The 17,442-nt window shown below is 34.5% G+C and overlaps 1 protein-coding gene and 1 long non-coding RNA gene across 2 annotated transcripts in view; one reads left to right on the plus strand and one right to left on the minus strand.

Annotated features, from left to right (window-relative positions):
- Positions 1 to 17,442, minus strand: part of LOC143246652 (protein scribble homolog) — a 252,713-nt gene that overhangs the window by 163,354 nt on the left and 71,917 nt on the right.
- On the plus strand, positions 5,092 to 7,187 carry LOC143246045 (uncharacterized). Its single transcript, XR_013025738.1, has 3 exons — positions 5,092 to 5,747; positions 6,087 to 6,459; positions 6,579 to 7,187. It is a non-coding gene; the product is annotated as an uncharacterized LOC143246045 (long non-coding RNA).

Here is a 17,442-nt window from a genome sequence, read left to right on the forward strand (position 1 = left end):
GTAACATTTCTCGGATAACCTCAAATAGCTTTGACCGAATTTCAACAAAGTAAAATGAAATCAATTCAATAAGATCTTGAGCGCAAGAAAAACGTAAGATTAGATCAAACTGTATACAATGTGAAGTGAAAGTGCTTGATCAAAAGTAGCAACACCAATTTAAATGTATCCTGAAACATGAGATTTTTCACGTCTTAATATGGTAAACACCCTCTTACATGAAAACGAATTAAATAAGCATATTCGTCATATTTCGAGTTAACGAAACTATTCGTGCAGAGGCGTAATAAATGCTTCATTTTGAATGGTCGTTGTTTAATGTGTAATCTGTGGAAACCAACGTCTGTAAACATCTAAAGAAAATAGTTACAAATACAGAAAAATAACCGTTAGGGCTACCTGCAGCTGTCCCTACTGATCAGAAGGAAGGCAGTTAGTTAGAAATTCTTTAATAACCATCATTCACGCTAAGGGATTAACTGCCACTCTTACAATGAAAACATAGGTCGAAGTGCTTGAAATTTTGTGATTTTCCCAGCTTTAAAATCCAAGTACATTTCCAACGTATCTTAGAATATAAATATTTATTTATTCACACCTCCTTTTGGTCAAATAATAACACTTTAAGCTTTTTTAAGTCGAAATCGGTACTTATGTATATATACATGTGTGTAAAGATGTAGATTTAGATATTTCTTAATTAGAATAGGTATCTGAACAGCGCCTTATAGCCTAAAAGGCACGCCAATGTCCCCTAGAGACCAGAAGGAAGACAACTAGCATCACCTGCCTACACAATTGACTATTACTTTTACAGTGTATCTATATCAGAAAATACAGATCCTTGTTAGCTGTATCACGTCTCGAATCCAGAATGTTTTACGAACTGGTCCACATCTCGATATTTTAACCATTTCCGGCTCACAGGTTTGATCCGTTTTGTCGACAACTATTTTGCTACTTATGGAAGTTCGAAAGTATCGATACGAATTTATTTTTATTTATTTTTTGTAGACAATTTCTGTAAATTAAAAAACATTGAATTTTAATTTTTACATCATATATTCGTTCTTTTCGATTTTCATGAAACGTAAACCAGGATCATTTCCTAATTTTAGTTTCCATTTCAATCATTACTACCAAGAGTTCGCTTATCCTATTTAAATGAGTTTTATAACCGTGTTCGGTTTTTTTTATTACACAAAATATTTATGGGCCGGACGTGGACCAAATTTTAGTTTGCCCCGACTGTGAACTTGAAGCCCAAAAAATCTAATCTTTTTTTTTATATATATATTGTGACCATTCTAGAGGATTGATGGTCAAATCCCTCTATTCGATCAGGTAAACGTTGCCCAAAAACTGGTTGTAGGTATTGGTGACTGGCTGATTTCCTTTTCTAATATATTAATTGAATATTAAAAACGGTTATTCACAGACGCCCCTTCGTTTTTGTCGCTTGCTTGAAAATTCCGAAACAAACATATAGTTTATAAAGTGATTTAAACATTTGTCACTAGGGTGAAAAATAACCAGTATGCTTTATGATTTGTTCGTAAAGTAGTGACATGTAAATAAGTCACAGGTATTTACCGTCACAATTAATTTGCATTTTATCTTATTTTTTAGGGATTTGAAAATGATCTAACTTAGTATGTAACATTATGGATTATTTTAAAGTAATTTAATTGTCGAATAGTTACTAACCTTTCAGGATATAAACAGTGGTTGATAAAGTACAGGCAGCTACTATTTTCTTTAGTTTTAATAAATCAACGCCTTGTAATTATTACAAGATTTTGTTCTTTGACATTTCGTACTTCTGGTTGAACTGGTTTGTAATCAAATTACGTTACATAACTGGTTAATATTTAGATCTTATGCATGTTAGTAACTTATCTTGATTAGATGATATTGATAATTACTAATTTAATATTGTAAATAATTTGCAATTTTACTGTAAAAAATTATGCTCACGAAGACTGTTTTTCATTTTTAGTTCAGTGCGTCAATTTAGGACTAAAATTTCTTAAGCCTCGAGAGATATTGTTGAGTTTCGCCTTAAACAGTTAACCGAACGTTAGAAGATGTAGATACCATTAAGCCTAAAATTTTTGATAAAATAACATTAACTGCAATGTTTTACCTCGTCTTCGTAACTTATCCACTGCTGATCTTTTGTACGACTGAAGGATTAGGTAGAATGTTGTTAATATCGTGTTACGCATTATAAATTTATCTCGGACGAGACTCCAGTTTATTGTGTTATTACGTTACGTATTACTAATTCAAATAACCGGAAGTTTTAATTTAGAAGTTAATATATGTCAAATTTATGATATTTAACGGCAATATTAATACATATATTTTTCTTTCTTAATAACCCTTATTATAAATAATGATTTATATACAACAGTTCAACAAACTTACAGACAATACTGAGTCTTATATCTGGTCTAGAACTGAATATTTTATCGACGATCCAAACTTACGACGAGTTAATTAATTCCGAGTTATACTGTTACATTAAGCTAGCTAGCTTGGTTGGCCTCATGTCGCCGAATTTTTTGACGATGAAGATATTTAATGGCCTCGTAGAAACAATAACGTGTGGAGTTAATTCACTGAAGTTGAACGATTCGCAATGTTAGAAATCTATAAACGTTCCTAGTCAAATTCTATAATTCCCGATAAATAAGCGTTAATCACAATTATAGCTTCGGAGGTTTATTGTATACTGATTGTAGTTGACGAATAATAATTGTCCCTCGGTACGTAGGTTTTATTTACTAATCATGCGAGATTCTCAAACGTTCAGCACTGTTCAGAAATACGCTAGCGTTTTTGTAATTTGAGGGTCAAGGGTTCGAATCCCCGTCACACGAAACATGCTTGCTTTTTCATCCGTGGGGTGTTATAATGTGAAAGTCAATCCCACTATATGTTGGTAAAAAAGTAATCCAAAAGTTGGCGGTGGGTGGTGATGACTAGCTGCCTTTCTTCTAGTCTTACATTGCTAAATCAGGGACGGCTAGCGCAGATAGCCCTCGTATATTTGCGCGAAATTCAAAAACAAACAAACAAACCTACAGTAATAACTCCAACAGAGAAATCCACATTATTACCCAAATTCATTTGTTCTTCTAACAGTTTGAGTGTCTCATCTGTCTTAATTCAGTACAAGTATTTCTCCGTTTGAAGACCACACACACAAAATGTCTACTTCTTCTTCCAATGATTCAAAACTCAACGAAGCAACCCACGTTTTTACAGCCCCCACTGATCTGGACGTCTTTCCCAGTAAACTGAATATTATAAATAGAACAATGAAAGATATGGACATTTTCAGATCCCGTTTTTTTTTTTTTTTTACAACCTTTCAAGTATATTCTTAAAGCACTCCTTCATGTGATCCTTTCCATGAATGTTCTTTAATATATCCTTCACAACACTTGAAACTCCATTCTTGTTGTAACTGTTTAAATAAAGCTACAGTAGGCTATCTGCTGTGTTCACCACTTGGAATTGAACCCCGAATTTATTCTAAACCTGTAAAATTAACACTATCCCATGGGAGGGTTGGTACTTCATTCACAAAAATAAGAATGAAATAAATAAATTGATTTTAAAAATGGATACAAAGTCCAAGAAGTATCTTCCATGATGAACCATTAACCTCAAATAATTTGTGATGAAGAGACGACAATTACAAAACCAACAGACAAGTGGAACCATTGTACATGACATAGTACTTTATATATAACTGAAGATTTAAAACAAGAAATGTAAGGACCGATATATAACTAAAACTTTAAAACAAACGTGAGGACTGATATATAACTGAATTTTTAAAGAAAGAAACTTAAGGACTAATATATAACTAAAGCTTTAAAACAACAAACGTAAGGACTGACATATGACTGAAGATTTAAAACAACAAACGTAAGAACTGACATATAACTGAAGATTTAAAACAAACGTAAGGACTGATATATAACTAAAGCTTTAAAACAACAAACGTAAGGACTGACATATAATTGAAGATTTAAAACAACAAACGTAAGGACTGATATATAACTGAAGATTTAAAACAAACGTAAGGACTGATATATAACTAAAGCTTTAAAACAACAAACGTAAGGACTGACATATAACTGAAGATTTAAAACAAACGTAAGGACTGATATATAACTAAAGCTTTAAAACAACAAATGTAAGGACTGACATATAACTGAAGATTTAAAACAACAATATACTTTTCTTCAAGAAACAATCAACTTCCTGATTTCAACAGCCTAGTACCATCGACTGTTAAAAGATATGACATGCTAGAGAATTACCATCCACAATTAAAGTTCTAAAGACGTGAGCAATGGTATAGAACTACCATTGACTATTATATATATCGATAAAGAAATGTGTTACTACTGAGCGGCTTTTAGTGTGTGTGACTGAAATACTTAATAATTACTTTAACGTTGCGCAGTATAAATAGCTCCGAGCTTTGACTCTCAGTGTAGCACAGTTAATCTTCTAGAAGTCCGTGAAAAAAGTTATATTGTTAGATTAATGCAAAATCTTTTGTCACTGGGGACGGGCACTTTTTGGTTGTATATATAACATGGCGATTTTCTAAGCTATTCATTAAGTCAAAGGTACTCAGTTGATGATTCAATACAGTTTTTAGTTATCATTACTTTTAGTTTTTGTGTATTGAGTAATGAAATCCTGTACTAGTAAACAGATTGTTACATACGACTGTCTTAGATTAATGTAAAAGTTACCTTCTTGGAAATAGACCACAGAGCTAGTTTGAAGTTGTGTCGAGAACTATAGATAAATAATGCTCTAGGTTGTTAGATTTGTAAAAAATATGATTCATTTATATAATAGCTTCTACCACAACAGTTCCCAGTTATTTATAGTCATGTATGTCTCAATCGTGAGAAACAGCAAACTACAAAATGTTGATGTGATCACTCACCAGGTGGCACCACAATACGTTTTTGTTTGAATTTCGCACAAAGCTACACAAGGGCTATTTGCGCTAGTTGTCCTTAATTTAGCAGTGTAAGACTAGAGGGACGCCAGCCAGTCATCACCACCCACCGCCAACTTTTGGTCTACTTTTTTACCAACGAATAATGGAATTGGTCGTAACATTATAACGCCCCCACGGCTGAAACGGCGAGCATATTTGGTGTGTCAGGGATTCGAATCCGCGTCCCTCAGATTACGAGTCGAGCACGCTAACCATCTTACCATGCCGGGCCAGCATCACAGAACGATTTATATTAGCAGTTTTTTTTATTGTTAAGCGCTAAGCTACATGATGGGGTATCGAATGTCATTGTTATTATTCTAAGTCTCCAGACTTCACCCTGAGCCTAGAGGGGGCGATCATAATCTATTGATAAATGCTGTTAAAAAATACGTGTTTAATATTTCAGCATTTGTTATTTCATGCCGGTTTAGCAGGACTTTCATTCACGATCGCTAGTCCTGCTACTATTAACTGTATCCCAGGCCGGTTGATGACTACTTATTAACGTGCCCTGACTGTAAATCCGCGTCTTAAAGACGTGCTCCGAATATGTGGGACGTGGATTCGCTGTACTGTTAGTATCATACGATCAGACAAGAGGCAGCCAAGAGTTGACGGTGAATGCTATTAACTAACTCTCTTTGGCCCACTGTTCGATAACTCTGGTTTTTTCAACACTACCGACCGACTGTTGGTACTCGTGGTGAGTAAATAACAGACAGCTTATTGCTTAGCTTTGTACTTATTAACAATATAAAACTTCTAGTTTATTAATTTCGCCCCACAGCGTGCCCTTTAAACCAATTTATATAAAAAATGGAATTTTTATGTTGAAATTATAAATAAACTCGTGCACCATACTTCATGGATTTCCGAGGATAAAAATTTAAAATGTCATTTCCTATATTAATTAATTGTTTATTCGTGGACAGCATTAAACGACATTGAATAAACGCACGTGCATGTAATCCGGTGCACAGCTACATAATTAAATGTTATGTTTGTATGTATAATTACGTATTATATTTGTTTGTATAATTAGGTCCTGAAGTGGGTTGGCCTACAGATGTTGAACGGTCGAGTTTCTCGGCGCCACAAGCCTTAATTTGACATAACATCGTATAAGATAGCAATTTTCTCGTTTACTGAGTGAAGTCATGAGCAGCAGAGGTTGACGATATAAGATATGTTAATAGATCGTGTGTATTTCGATATATTACAGTGTATAATTTGTCCCCACTTTCCTTTTTGAACGATGTCAGAAGGAACGACATTTTCCTTTAGTAGTAGCTGTGGATAAAATTACGTAGAAGCTCGTGGCACGTGGCTGTACTGCAGTCATGTAATGAACCTTCACAAACACGAAGACGGGTTGTAATTGGAAATTGTTTAGCCTTAAACTATGTGGCGCTTTTGTAAGTGGGGGTATATTTAACCTAAATGATATGATGAAATAAAGTCCTTCTTCTAGTTTGTTTGTTTGTTTTTTTTATAAAAATGTCATTACACCATTTCTAGCTCTCCGTTCTTTCAGGAAATGTCTTCCATGAAAAGTTTGTGACAGACAACCGAGGTGAAATAGAACATCATTTTCCCATTAGAGAGTATGTTTGGCCATCAGCTATTAAATCGATATACTGAAATTCACGAGTGCAGAAATAAGTTGCTTATATTACGTTACGTAGCTGACCTATACAGAGACCGACCGAATGGTGACAGTCACTGTCAATACCTAGTTCCCAGTGACTGTCATCTGCGTGGTAGAAATGGATCTCTTAACATCTGGCGGTAACCAAATGAATTTCTTCTCAGTCGATATGAACGATTATTTACCAGTTCTGAACCGAGCAGCTGGCTGTACCACACAAAAATATCCAATGCGGACAATATCAGGATCTGTGAGGATTTCTTGAATAAAAAATTTATATAAATTATATTTAGCTGAACATTAAGAACTTGAATAATCATGAGTAAGTGTGAACATTTAAACAGACTTTCGCATTCAGAAAATAACAAAGAGAAAATAAACAGTAACTGGACAAACCGAACATTATCTAACACGATAGATGAAACTTAGATGGACTGTAAACACGTGAAATAAACATTGTGTGATTTAGAAATATCCTTAAAATAACGGACCATAGAGACTGGTACTGAACAACAAATAAAGGACCGTCGACACTGAGACTAAACAACAAATAAAGGATGGTCCACACTGGTACTAAACAAATAAAGGACCGTCGACACTGAGACTAAACAACAAATAAAGGATGGTCAACACTGGTACTAAACAAATAAAGGATCGTCGACACTGGTACTAAACAACAAATAAAGGATCGTCGACACTGGTACTAAACAACAAATAAAGGACCGTCGACACTGAGACTAAACAACAAATAAAGGATGGTCCACACTGGTACTAAACAAATAAAGGACCGTCGACACTGAGACTAAACAACAAATAAAGGATGGTCAACACTGGTACTAAACAAATAAAGGACCGTCGACACTGAGACTAAACAACAAATAAAGGATGGTCCACACTGGTACTAAACAAATAAAGGACCGTCGACACTGAGACTAAACAACAAATAAAGGATGGTCCACACTGGTACTAAACAAATAAAGCATCGTCGACACTGGTACTAAACAACAACTAAAGGATCGTCGACACTGGTACTAAACAACAAATAAAAGATCGTCAACACTGGTACTAAACAAATAAAGGCTCGTCGACACTGGTACTAAACAACAAATAAAGGATCGTCAACACTGGTACTAAACAACAAATAAAGCATCGTCGACATTGGTACTAAACAACAAATAAAGGATCGTCGACACTGGTACTAAACAACAAATAAAGGCTCGTCGACACTGGTACTAAACAACAAATAAAGGATGGTCCACACTGGTACTAAAGAAATAAAGCATCGTCGACACTGGTACTAAACAACAACTAAAGGCTCGTCGACACTGGTACTAAACAACAAATAAAGGATGGTCCACACTGGTACTAAACAACAAATAAAGCATCGTCAACACTGGTACTAAACAACAACTAAAGGATCGTCGACACTGGTACTTAACAACAAATAAAGCATCGTCGACACTGGTACTAAACAACAACTAAAGGCTCGTCGACACTGGTACTAAACAACAAATAAAGGATGGTCCACACTGGTACTAAACAAATAAAGCATCGTCGACACTGGTACTAAACAACAACTAAAGGATCGTCAACACTGGTACTAAACAACAAATAAAGGATCGTCGACACTGGTACTAAACAACAAATAAAGGATCGTCGACACTGGTACTAAACAACAAATAAAGGATCGTCGATACTTGTACTAAACAACAAATAAAGGCTCGTCAACACTGGTACTAAACAAATAAAGGATGGTCCACACTGGTACTAAACAACAAATAAAGCATCGCCGACACTGGTACTAAACAACAAATAAAGGATGGTCCACACTGGTACTAAACAACAAATAAAGGCTCGTCAACACTGGTACTAAGCAAATAAAGGATCGTCGACACTGGTACTAAACAAATAAAGGATCGTCGACATTGGTACTTAACAACAAATAAAGGATCGTCGACACTGGTACTAAACAAATAAAGGATCGTCGACACTGGTACTAAACAACAAATAAAGGATCGTCGACACTGGTACTAAACAAATAAAGGATCGTCGACACTGAGACTAAACAAATAAAGGATCGTCGACACTGGTACTAAACAAATAAAGGATCGTCGACACTGGTACTAAACAAATAAAGGATCGTTGACACTGGTACTAAAAAACAAATAAAGGATCGTTAAAACTGATACTAAACAACAAAGGGTCATAGACACTGGTACAGAAAGTAGTTAATCAGCTTATGAGAAATGATAAAGACACTCTTACCAGTGTCGAAGATTCGTTATTTGTTGTTTAGTACCAGTATCGACAACTCTCTATTTGGCGGAGATCCAAAAATGGAAAACATTATTCGACATACAGGGACATCATGGTGCTTACGGATGATAGTAAAGCACCATTGATGTGTTTGATGATAGTAAAGCACCACTGATGTGTTTAATGATAGTAAAGCACCACTGATGTGGTTGATGATAGTAAAGTACCACTGATGTGTTTAATGATAGTAAAGCACCACTGATATGTTTGATGATAGTAAAGCACCATTGATGTGTTTGATGATAGTAAAGCACCACTGATGTGTTTAATGATAGTAAAGCACCACTGATGTGGTTGATGATAGTAAAGTACCACTGATGTGTTTAATGATAGTAAAGCACCACTGATATGTTTGATGATAGTAAAGCACCATTGATATGTTTGATGATAGTAAAGCACCACTGATGTGTTTGATGATAGTAAAGCACCATTGATGTGTTTGATGATAGTAAAGCACCACTGATGTGTTTGATGATAGTAAAGCACCACTGATGTGTTTAATGATAGTAAAGCACCACTGATGTGTTTAATGATAGTAAAGCACCACTGATGTGTTTGATGATAGTAAAGCACCACTGAAAGAAGATGGTGTCTCTTGTATAAGAGATTGGACTATCAAAACCTGCAGTAGCAGATGCAAATCCATCTTCCAAGGCACGTTCTGTTTTTATTCAATGGCGAGGGCGAGGAGTGGTCAGTTCTTTGAAACTGATATCTTGTTCTTCCTCAATTATTTCTTTTATGTCTTTTATCAAATGTGTGGCTTCGTACCATAAGTTTCCGTTTTTCTCTAGTGATTTAAGGTTGTTCATTGTCGCATCAGCAGATTGTCTCGCCAAAAAGACATCAGTTTTTTCTGATTGAAGGTAAGTTGATGAAGTTGAAGTTTTACTTTACGTTTTTCCAAGACAAGGAGAGTGAAGATAAATTCTGTGTCCCAGATTGAAACTAAGAGGCCTTTACCCGTGGTCGAAGGGCTGGGATTGTTTGAAACAATATGAAGAAGAGAGAGTATTATAGCTTCGAACGTTTCGTCAAGGCCGCCGTTGCAGCATGTTTCAAGGCCTAGCGGGTTTAACTCTGTAGCTGAAGTGAAATGACTCGCTCCGTGAACATTTTTTATTTCCTGAAAAATCTGGTGATGCTTCGAACTTCCCATGACAAAAGAATAAATTGATTGTATTGTTCCTAGAGTGTATATCAGAAGTTCAGTTTTCTTGAGGTTATTTTGAATAGCAGGATTAAGCAAGTGACCAAAACAATGGACAGAAATTGATTTTTGGGTTACAATTTTGATTAGACTTTGAAGCCCAGCATTTTCACTTTCCATGTTACTGACGCCGTCGTATTCATAGCCAACTTTCAAAGAAAGATCGAGACCCTAAAGTTTCTGTAATTAATTCAAAAAGGGTTTTTTTGATTTCACAAAGAAGAAGCCTAGAAACTTATCTTTGATAATACCTTCTGAAACGTTGCTTGTCGTGACAGACATCCATCTGAGATGACGGAATAAAAACCACTGGATTTTACTTCATCGGTTATTAGTTTTCTCACGTTTATCGCAAACAGATTTATTTTGAATTTCCAAACTCAACCATTGTTTATGACGAACAACAAGCTTTGTGAAGTTTTGAATATCCAAACTCAACCACTATTGATGACGGAGAACAAGCTTTGTGAACTTTTGAATATCCAAACTCAACCATTGTTTATGACGAACAACAAGCTTTGTAAACTTTTGAATATCCAAACTCAACCATTATTTATGACGGAGAACAAGCTTTGTGAACTTTTGAATATGCAAACTCAACCATTGTTTATGACGAATAACAAGCTTTGTGAATTTTTGAATATCCAAACTCAACCATTGTTTATGACGGACAACAAGATCTGTGAACTTTTGAATATCCAAACTCAACCATTGTTTATGACGGACAACAAGATTTGTAAACTTTTGAATATCCAAACTCAACCATTGTTTATGACGAACAACAAGCTTTGTGAACTTTTGAATATGCAAACTCAACCATTGTTGATGACGGACAACAAGCTTTGTAAACTTTTGAATATCCAAACTCAACCATTGTTTATGACGGACAACAAGATTTGTGAACTTTTGAATATCCAAACTCAACCATTGTTTATGACGAATAACAAGCTTTGTGAATTTTTGAATATCCAAACTCAACCATTGTTTATGACGAACAACAAGCTTTGTAAACTTTTGAATATCCAAACTCAACCATTGTTGATGACGGACAACAAGATTTGTAAATTTTGAATATCCAAACTCAACCATAATTTGTGACGGAGAACAAGCTTTGTGAACTTTTGAATATGCAAACTCAACCATTGTTTATGACGGGCAACAAGCTTTGTGAACTTTTGAATATGCAAACTCAACCATTGTTTATGACGAACAACAAGCTTTGTGAACCTTTGAATATGCAAACTTAACCACTATTGATGACGGAGAACAAGCTTTGTGAAATTTTGAATATCCAAACTCAACCATTGTTTATGACGGTCAACAAGCTTTGTGAACTATTGAATATCCAAACTCAACCATTGTTTATGACGGACAACAAGCTTTGTAAACTTTTGAATATCCAAACTCAACCATTGTTTATGACGAACAACAAGCTTTGTGAACTTTTGAATATGCAAACTCAACCATTGTTGATGACGGACAACAAGCTTTGTAAACTTTTGAATATCCAAACTCAACCATTATTTATGACGGAGAACAAGCTTTGTGAACTTTTGAATATGCAAACTCAACCATTGTTTATGACGGACAACAAGCTTTGTGAAGTTTTAATATCCAAACTCAACCATTGTTTATGACGGACAACAAGCTTTGTGAACTTTTGAATATCCAAACTCAACCATTGTTTATGACGAACAACAAGCTTTGTGAACTTTTGAATATCCAAACTCAACCATTGTTTATGACGAACAACAAGCTTTGTGAACCTTTGAATATGCAAACTCAACCATTGTTTATGACGAACAACAAGCTTTGTGAACTTTTGAATATCCAAACTTAACCACTATTGATGACGGAGAACAAGCTTTGTGAAATTTTGAATATTCAAACTGAACCATTGTTTATGACGGTCAACAAGCTTTGTGAACTATTGAATATCCAAACTCAACCATTGTTTATGACGAACAACAAGCTTTGTGAACTTTTGAATATCCAAACTCAACCATTGTTTATGACGAACAACAAGCTTTGTGAACTTTTGAATATGCAAACTCAACCATTGTTGATGACGGACAACAAGCTTTGTAAACTTTTGAATATCCAAACTCAACCATTGTTTATGACGGACAACAAGATTTGTGAACTTTTGAATATCCAAACTCAACCACTATTGATGACGGAGAACAAGCTTTGTGAACTTTTGAATATCCAAACTCAACCATTGTTTATGACGAACAACAAGCTTTGTAGACTTTTGAATATCCAAACTCAACCATTATTTATGACGGAGAACAAGCTTTGTGAACTTTTGAATATGCAAACTCAACCATTGTTTATGACGAATAACAAGCTTTGTGAATTTTTGAATATCCAAACTCAACCATTGTTTATGACGGACAACAAGATCTGTGAACTTTTGAATATCCAAACTCAACCATTGTTTATGACGAACAACAAGCTTTGTGAACTTTTGAATATCCAAACTCAACCTTTGTTTATAACGAACAACAAGCTTTGTGAAGTTTTAATATCCAAACTCAACCATTGTTTATGACGGACAACAAGCTTTGTGAACTTTTGAATATCCAAACTCAACCATTGTTTATGACGAACAACAAGCTTTGTGAACTTTTGAATATCCAAACTCAACCATTGTTTATGACGAACAACAAGCTTTGTGAACTTTTGAATATGCAAACTCAACCATTGTTTATGACGAACAACAAGCTTTGTGAACTTTGAATATCCAAACTTAACCACTATTGATGACGGAGAACAAGCTTTGTGAAATTTTGAATATTCAAACTCAACCATTGTTTATGACGGTCAACAAGCTTTGTGAACTATTGAATATCCAAACTCAACCATTGTTTATGACGAACAACAAGCTTTGTGAACTTTTGAATATGCAAACTCAACCATTGTTTATGACGAACAACAAGCTTTGTGAACTTTTGAATATCCAAACTTAACCACTATTGATGACGGAGAACAAGCTTTGTGAAATTTTGAATATTCAAACTCAACCATTGTTTATGACGGTCAACAAGCTTTGTGAACTATTGAATATCCAAACTCAACCATTGTTTATGACGAACAACAAGCTTTGTGAACTTTTGAATATCCAAACTCAACAATTGTTTTTGACGGAAAACAAGCTTTGTAAACTTTTGAATATCCAAACTTAACCATTGTTTATGACGGAGAACAAGCTTTGTGAACTTTTGAATATGCAAACTCAACCATTGTTTATGACGGACAACAAGCTTTGTGAAGTTTTGAATATCCAAACTCAACCACTATTGATGACGGAGAACAAGCTTTGTGAACTTTTGAATATCCAAACTCAACCATTGTTTATGACGAACAACAAGCTTTGTAAACTTTTGAATATCCAAACTCAACCATTATTTATGACGGAGAACAAGCTTTGTGAACTTTTGAATATGCAAACTCAACCATTGTTTATGACGAATAACAAGCTTTGTGAATTTTTGAATATCCAAACTCAACCATTGTTTATGACGGACAACAAGATCTGTGAACTTTTGAATATCCAAACTCAACCATTGTTTATGACGGACAACAAGATTTGTAAACTTTTGAATATCCAAACTCAACCATTGTTTATGACGAACAACAAGCTTTGTGAACTTTTGAATATGCAAACTCAACCATTGTTGATGACGGACAACAAGCTTTGTAAACTTTTGAATATCCAAACTCAACCATTGTTTATGACGGACAACAAGATTTGTGAACTTTTGAATATCCAAACTCAACCATTGTTTATGACGAATAACAAGCTTTGTGAATTTTTGAATATCCAAACTCAACCATTGTTTATGACGGACAACAAGATTTGTGAACTTTTGAATATCCAAACTCAACCATTGTTTATGACGAACAACAAGCTTTGTAAACTTTTGAATATCCAAACTCAACCACTATTGATGACGGAGAACAAGCTTTGTGAACTTTTGAATATCCAAACTCAACCATTGTTTATGACGAACAACAAGCTTTGTAAACTTTTGAATATCCAAACTCAACCATTATTTATGACGGAGAACAAGCTTTGTGAACTTTTGAATATGCAAACTCAACCATTGTTTATGACGAATAACAAGCTTTGTGAATTTTTGAATATCCAAACTCAACCATTGTTTATGACGGACAACAAGATCTGTGAACTTTTGAATATCCAAACTCAACCATTGTTTATGACGGACAACAAGATTTGTAAACTTTTGAATATCCAAACTCAACCATTGTTTATGACGAACAACAAGCTTTGTGAACTTTTGAATATGCAAACTCAACCATTGTTGATGACGGACAACAAGCTTTGTAAACTTTTGAATATCCAAACTCAACCATTGTTGATGACGGACAACAAGATTTGTAAATTTTTGAATATCCAAACTCAACCATAATTTGTGACGGAGAACAAGCTTTGTGAACTTTTGAATATGCAAACTCAACCATTGTTTATGACGGGCAACAAGCTTTGTGAACTTTTGAATATGCAAACTCAACCATTGTTTATGACGAACAACAAGCTTTGTGAACCTTTGAATATGCAAACTTAACCACTATTGATGACGGAGAACAAGCTTTGTGAAATTTTGAATATCCAAACTCAACCATTGTTTATGACGGTCAACAAGCTTTGTGAACTATTGAATATCCAAACTCAACCATTGTTTATGACGGACAACAAGCTTTGTAAACTTTTGAATATCCAAACTCAACCATTGTTTATGACGAACAACAAGCTTTGTGAACTTTTGAATATGCAAACTCAACCATTGTTGATGACGGACAACAAGCTTTGTAAACTTTTGAATATCCAAACTCAACCATTATTTATGACGGAGAACAAGCTTTGTGAACTTTTGAATATGCAAACTCAACCATTGTTTATGACGGACAACAAGCTTTGTGAAGTTTTAATATCCAAACTCAACCATTGTTTATGACGGACAACAAGCTTTGTGAACTTTTGAATATCCAAACTCAACCATTGTTTATGACGAACAACAAGCTTTGTGAACTTTTGAATATCCAAACTCAACCATTGTTTATGACGAACAACAAGCTTTGTGAACCTTTGAATATGCAAACTCAACCATTGTTTATGACGAACAACAAGCTTTGTGAACTTTTGAATATCCAAACTTAACCACTATTGATGACGGAGAACAAGCTTTGTGAAATTTTGAATATTCAAACTCAACCATTGTTTATGACGGTCAACAAGCTTTGTGAACTATTGAATATCCAAACTCAACCATTGTTTATGACGAACAACAAGCTTTGTGAACTTTTGAATATCCAAACTCAACCATTGTTTATGACGAACAACAAGCTTTGTGAACTTTTGAATATGCAAACTCAACCATTGTTGATGACGGACAACAAGCTTTGTAAACTTTTGAATATCCAAACTCAACCATTGTTTATGACGGACAACAAGATTTGTGAACTTTTGAATATCCAAACTCAACCACTATTGATGACGGAGAACAAGCTTTGTGAACTTTTGAATATCCAAACTCAACCATTGTTTATGACGAACAACAAGCTTTGTAAACTTTTGAATATCCAAACTCAACCATTATTTATGACGGAGAACAAGCTTTGTGAACTTTTGAATATGCAAACTCAACCATTGTTTATGACGAATAACAAGCTTTGTGAATTTTTGAATATCCAAACTCAACCATTGTTTATGACGGACAACAAGATCTGTGAACTTTTGAATATCCAAACTCAACCATTGTTTATAACGAACAACAAGATTTGTAAACTTTTGAATATCCAAACTCAACCATTGTTTATGACGAACAACAAGCTTTGTGAACTTTTGAATATGCAAACTCAACCATTGTTGATGACGGACAACAAGCTTTGTAAACTTTTGAATATCCAAACTCAACCATTGTTTATGACGGACAACAAGATTTGTGAACTTTTGAATATCCAAACTCAACCATTGTTTATGACGAATAACAAGCTTTGTGAATTTTTGAATATCCAAACTCAACCATTGTTTATGACGGACAACAAGATTTGTGAACTTTTGAATATCCAAACTCAACCATTGTTTATGACGAACAACAAGCTTTGTAAACTTTTGAATATCCAAACTCAACCATTGTTGATGACGGACAACAAGATTTGTAAATTTTTGAATATCCAAACTCAACCATAATTTGTGACGGAGAACAAGCTTTGTAAACTTTTGAATATCCAAACTCAACCATTATTTATGACGGAGAACAAGCTTTGTGAACTTTTGAATATGCAAACTTAACCACTATTGATGACGGAGAACAAGCTTTGTGAAATTTTGAATATCCAAACTCAACCATTGTTTATGACGGTCAACAAGCTTTGTGAACTATTGAATATCCAAACTCAACCATTGTTTATGACGGACAACAAGCTTTGTAAACTTTTGAATATCCAAACTCAACCATTGTTTATGACGAACAACAAGCTTTGTGAACTTTTGAATATGCAAACTCAACCATTGTTGATGACGGACAAAAAGCTTTGTAAACTTTTGAATATCCAAACTCAACCATTATTTATGACGGAGAACAAGCTTTGTGAACTTTTGAATATGCAAACTCAACCATTGTTTATGACGGACAACAAGCTTTGTGAAGTTTTAATATCCAAACTCAACCATTGTTTATGACGGACAACAAGCTTTGTGAACTTTTGAATATCCAAACTCAACCATTGTTTATGACGAACAACAAGCTTTGTGAACTTTTGAATATCCAAACTCAACCATTGTTTATGACGAACAACAAGCTTTGTGAACCTTTGAATATGCAAACTCAACCATTGTTTATGACGAACAACAAGCTTTGTGAACTTTTGAATATCCAAACTCAACCACTATTGATGACGGAGAACAAGCTTTGTGAAATTTTGAATATTCAAACTCAACCATTGTTTATGACGGTCAACAAGCTTTGTGAACTATTGAATATCCAAACTCAACCATTGTTTATGACGAACAACAAGCTTTGTGAACTTTTGAATATCCAAACTCAACCATTGTTTATGACGAACAACAAGCTTTGTGAACTTTTGAATATGCAAACTCAACCATTGTTGATGACGGACAACAAGCTTTGTAAACTTTTGAATATCCAAACTCAACCATTGTTTATGACGGACAACAAGATTTGTGAACTTTTGAAT

This window comes from Tachypleus tridentatus, chromosome 3 (assembly GCF_004210375.1).
Source record: "Tachypleus tridentatus isolate NWPU-2018 chromosome 3, ASM421037v1, whole genome shotgun sequence".
NCBI lineage: Eukaryota > Metazoa > Arthropoda > Merostomata > Xiphosura > Limulidae > Tachypleus > Tachypleus tridentatus.